This window comes from Convolutriloba macropyga, chromosome 14 (assembly GCF_964194025.1).
Source record: "Convolutriloba macropyga chromosome 14, txConMacr16.3, whole genome shotgun sequence".
NCBI lineage: Eukaryota > Metazoa > Xenacoelomorpha > Acoela > Convolutidae > Convolutriloba > Convolutriloba macropyga.
In genome coordinates, this window is record NC_134481.1 from 48925220 (window position 1) to 48931332 (window position 6113).

Here is a 6113-nt window from a genome sequence, read left to right on the forward strand (position 1 = left end):
TGCTATTATTTCGAATAATTTTGAATAAGTATATTTGAAAATAGGTCTTTTTCATCGGGTCAAGGAGTTGTTCAAAGCAAACCAAATTGATATCACAGACTACCAGTAGTATGTAGGTTGTAGTGCAAAAAGAATGGTTCGCCTAACTGCCCTACAAAAACAGTAGATATCTCACACGGAAATTTCGACTTTTTCGCTGACTTTATGTTAAAAAATAGTTAAATTTTATTGGGTCAAGGAGTCTTCCAATTCGAACCAAACTCGGTATCGAGTATCCCATGGGTAACTAGATTGTAAAATAAAAAGATTTTTTGTCTAGCTTGCCTAGGAAAATAGTTAGTATCTCATACGGAATTTTGATATTATTTCGAATAATTTTGAATAAGTATATTTGAAAATAGGTCTTTTTCATCGGGTCAAGGAGTTGTTCAAAGCGAACCAAATTGATATCACAGACTACCATTAGTATGTAGTTTGTAGTGAAAAAAGAATGGTTCGCCTAACTGCCCTACAAAAAGGTAGATATCTCACACGGAAATTTCGACTTTTTCGCTGACTTTATATTAAAAAATAGTTAATTTTTATTCGGTCAAGGAGTCTTCCAAATCGAACCAAACTCGGTATCGAGTATCCCATGGGTAACTAGATTGTAAAACAAAAAGATTTTTTAGTCTAGCTTGCCTAGGAAAAAGTTAGTATCTCATACGCAATTTTGCTATTATTCCGAATAATTTTGAATAAGTATATTTGAAAACAGGTCTTTTTTATCGGGTCAAGAAGTTGTTCCAATCTCTTAAAACTCATGTCCAGAGTTCCCGTGTGTATACAGAGTATAATATGCCAAGAATTTTTGGTATAGCTTGCCTAGGAAAAAATTTAATTTTTCATACGGAAATTTGCTATTATATCAAACATTTAATTTTGAAATATAGTATTTTTGATCGGGTCAAGGAGTTGTCCAAATCTAATAAAACTTGGTATCGAGTATCCCATGGGTAAATAGATTGTAAAACAAAAAGAATTTTTGGTATAGCTGACCTACGGAATTTTGCTATTATTTCGAAAAATTTTGAATAAGTATATTTGAAAATAGGTCTTTTTCATCGGGTCAAGGAGTTGTTCAAAGCAAACCAAATTGATATCACAGACTACCAGTAGTATGTAGGTTGTAGTGCAAAAAGAATGGTTCGCCTAACTGCCCTACAAAAACAGTAGATATCTCACACGGAAATTTCGACTTTTTCGCTGACTTTATGTTAAAAAATAGTTAAATTTTATTGGGTCAAGGAGTCTTCCAATTCGAACCAAACTCGGTATCGAGTATCCCATGGGTAACTAGATTGTAAAATAAAAAGATTTTTTGTCTAGCTTGCCTAGGAAAATAGTTAGTATCTCATACGGAATTTTTATATTATTTCGAATAATTTTGAATAAGTATATTTGAAAATAGGTCTTTTTCATCGGGTCAAGGAGTTGTTCAAAGCGAACCAAATTGATATCACAGACTACCATTAGTATGTAGTTTGTAGTGAAAAAAGAATGGTTCGCCTAACTGCCCTACAAAAAGGTAGATATCTCACACGGAAATTTCGACTTTTTCGCTGACTTTATATTAAAAAATAGTTAAATTTTATTGGGTCAAGGAGTCTTCCAAATCGAACCAAATTCTGTATCGAGTATCCCATGGGTAACTAGATTGTAAAACAAAAAGATTTTTTAGTCTAGCTTGCCTAGGGAAAAGTTAGTATCTCATACGCAATTTTGCTATTATTCCGAATAATTTTGAATAAGTATATTTGAAAACAGGTCTTTTTTATCGGGTCAAGAAGTTGTTCCAATTTCTTCAAACTCATATCCAGAGTTCCTGTGTGTATACAGAGTATAATATGCCAAGAATTTTTGGTATAGCTTGCCTAGGAAAAAATTTAATTTTTCATACGGAAATTTGCTATTATATCAAACATTTAATTTTGAAATATAGTATTTTTGATCGGGTCAAGGAGTTGTCCAAATCTAATAAAACTTGGTATCGAGTATCCCATGGGTAACTAGATTGTAAAACAAAAAGAATTTTTGGTATAGCTGGCCTAGGAAAAAAGTTAGTATTTCATACGGAAATTTGCTAATAATTCAAATAAGTAATTTAAAAAATTGGTCTTTTTGATTAGGTCTTAGAGTTGTCCAAATCGAACTAAACTCGGTATGGAGTATCACCAGTGTATCTGGAGTGTAAAACAAAAAAAAATTTGGTATAGCGTGCCTAGGAAAAAAGTTAGTTTTTCGTACGGTAATTTCCGATTAATTCGAATAAATAATTTTAAATAATTTTTAAAAAAAGGTCTTTTCGAATAGGTCAAAAAGTTGTTTAAATCAATCCAAACTTGGTATGGAGTATCGCCTGTATATATAGAGTCTCAAACAAAAAGAATTTTTACTATAGCTCGCATAGAAAAGAAGTTAGTTTTTCGTACGGAAATTTGCTAATAATTCAAATAAGTAATTTTAAAAATAGGTCTTTTTTGTCGGGTCAAGGAGTTGTTCAAATCGAACCAAACTCGGTATCGAGTGTCTCATGGGTAACTAGATTGTAAAACAAAAAGAATTTTTGGCATAGCTTGCCTAGGAAAAAATTTAGTTTTTCGTACGTTAATTTCCGATTAATTCGAATAATAAAATCAAAGTAAACCAAATTGATATCCCAGACTACCAGTAACATTTAAGTTGTAATACAAAGAGAATGGTCGGCCTAACTTTCCTAGAAAAAAGTTCATATTTCAATCGGAAAAATCGGCTTATTCGCTTATTCTATTTGCAAAAGTATAGAAATTTTATCGGGTCAAGGAGTTGTTCAAATCAAACCAAACTCGGTATGAAGTATCACTATTGTGATTAGAGGGTAAAACAACAGGATTTTTCACTATAGCTTGCCTAGCAAAAAAGTTAGGTTTTCATACGGAATTTTGCGATTAATTCGAATAATTAATTTTAATTATTTTTTGAAAATAGGTCTTTTTGATTAGGTCTTACAGTTTTCCAAAGTTAACCAAACCCGGTATCGAGTATCCCATTGGTAACTAGATTGTAAAACAAAAAGAATTTTTGGGATAGCTTGACTAGGAAAAAAGTTAGTTTTTCATACGGAAATTTTCGAATTTCGCAAATAACGAATTTTAAAAATAGGTCTTTTTCGTCGGGTCAAGGAGTTGTTCAAAGTGAACCAAATTGATATCCTAGACTACCAGTAGTATGTAGGTTGTAGTGCAAAAAGAATTTTTGGTATAGCTTGCCTAGGAAAAAAGTTAGTATTTCATACGGAAATTTGCTATTAATTCAAATAATTAATTTTTAAATATAGTAATTTTCATATGGTCAAGGAGTTCTCCAAATCGAACCAAACTCGGTATCGAGTATCCCATGGGTAACTAGATTGTAAAACAAAAAGAATTTTTGGGATAGCTTGCCTAGGAAAAAGTTAGTTTTTCATACGGAAATTTGCGAATTTCGCAAATAACGAATTTTAAAAATAGGTCTTTTTCGTCGGGTCAAGGAGTTGTTCAAAGCGAACCAAATTGATATCCCTGACTACCAGTAGTATGTAGGTTGTAGTGCAAAAAGAATTTTTGGTATAGCTTGCCTGGGAAAAAAGTTAGTTTTTCATACGGAAATTTGCTATTATTTCAAATAATTAATTTTTAAATATAGTATTTTTCATATGGTCAAGGAGTTGTTCAAATCGAACCAAACTCGGTATCGAGTGTCCCATGGGTAACTAGATTGTAAAACAATAAGAATTTTTGGTATAGCTTGCCTAGGAAAAAAGTTAGTATTTCATTCGGGAATTTGCTATTAATTCAAGTAAGTAATTTAAAAAATAGGTCTTTTTGATTTGGTCTTAGAGTTGTCCAAATCAAACCAATTTGGGTATGGAGTATCCCCTGAGTACCTAGAGTCTAAAACAAAAAGAATTTTTGGTATAGGTTGCCTGGGAAAAAATTTAGTTTTTCATACGGAAATTTGCGAATTTCGCAAATAACAAATTTTAAAAATAGGTCTTTTTCGTCGGGTCAAGGAGTTGTTCAAAGCCAACCAAATTGATATCCCAGACTACCAGTAGTATGTAGGTTGTACTGTAAAAAGAATTTTTGGTATAGCTTGCCTAGGAAAAAAGTTAGTATTTCATTCGGGAATTTGCTATTAATTCAAGTAAGTAATTTAAAAAATAGGTCTTTTTGATTTGGTCTTAGAGTTGTCCAAATCGAACCAATTTTGGTATGGAGTATCCCCTGAGTACCTAGAGTCTAAAACAAAAAGAATTTTTGGTATAGGTTGCCTGGGAAAAAATTTAGTTTTTCATACGGAAATTTGCGAATTTCGCAAATAACGAATTTTAAAAATAGGTCTTTTTCGTCGGGTCAAGGAATTGTTCAAAGCCAACCAAATTGATATCCCAGACTACCAGTAGTATGTAGGTTGTACTGTAAAAAGAATTTTTGGTATAGCTTGCCTAGGAAAAAAGTTAGTATTTCATACGGACATTTGCTAATAATTCAATTAAGTAATTTAAAAAATAGGTCTTTTTGATTAGGACTTAGAGTTGTCCAAATCAAACCAATTTTGGTATGGAGTATCCCATGAGTACCTAGAGTCTCAAACGAAAAGAATTTTTACTATAGCTCGCATAGAAAAGAAGTTAGTTTTTCGTACGGAAATTTGCTAATAATTCAAATAAGTAATTTTAAAAATAGGTCTTTTTCGTCGGGTCAAGGAGTTGTTCAAATCGAACCAAACTCGGTATCGAGTGTCCCATGGGTAACTAGATTGTAAAACAAAAAGAATTTTTGGTATAGCTTGCCTAGGAAAAAATTTAGTATTTCATTCGGGAATTTGCTATTAATTCAAGTAAGTAATTTAAAAAATAGGTCTTTTTGATTTGGTCTTAGAGTTGTCCAAATCGAACCAATTTTGGTATGGAGTATCCCCTGAGTACCTAGAGTCTAAAACAAAAAGAATTTTTGGTATAGGTTGCCTGGGAAAAAATTTAGTTTTTCATACGGAAATTTGCGAATTTCGCAAATAACGAATTTTAAAAATAGGTCTTTTTCGTCGGGTCAAGGAGTTGTTCAAAGCCAACCAAATTGATATCCCAGACTACCAGTAGTATGTAGGTTGTACTGTAAAAAGAATTTTTGGTATAGCTTGCCTAGGAAAAAAGTTACTATTTCATACGGAAATTTGCTAATAATTCAATTAAGTAATTTAAAAAATATGTCTTTTTGATTAGGACTTAGAGTTGTCCAAATCGAACCAATTTTGGTATGGAGTATCCCATGAGTACCTAGAGTCTCAAACAAAAAGAATTTTTACTATAGCTCGCATAGAAAAGAAGTTAGTTTTTCTTACGGAAATTTGCTAATAATTCAAATAAGTAATTTTAAAAATAGGTCTTTTTCGTCGGGTCAAGGAGTTGTTCAAATCGAACCAAACTCGGTACCGAGTGTCTCATGGGTAACTAGATTGTAAAACAAAAAGAATTTTTGGCATAGCTTGCCTAGGAAAAAATTTAGTTTTTCGTACGTTAATTTCCCATTACTTCGAATAATAAATTCAAAGTGAACCAAATTGATATCCCAGACTACCAGTAACATTTAAGTTGTAATACAAAAAGAATGGTCGGCCTAACTTTCCTAGAAAAAAGTTCATATTTCAATCGGAAAAATCGACTTATTCGCTTATTCTATTTTCAAAAGTATAGAAATTTTATCGGGTCAAGGAGTTGTTCAAATCAAACCAAACTCGGTATGGAGTATCACTATTGTGATTAGAGGGTAAAACAACAGGATTTTTCAAAATAGCTTGCCTAGCAAAAAAGTTAGGTTTTCATACGGAATTTTGCGATTAATTCGAATAATTAATTTTAATTATTTTTTAAAAATAAGTCTTTTTGATTTGGTCTTACAGTTGTCCAAAGTTAACCAAACTCGGTATCGAGTATCCCATTGGTAACTAGATCGTAAAACAAAAAGAAGTTTTGCTATAGCTTGCCTATGAAAAAAGTTAGGTTTTCATACGGAAATTTTCGAATTTCGCAAATAACGAATTTTAAAAATAGGTCT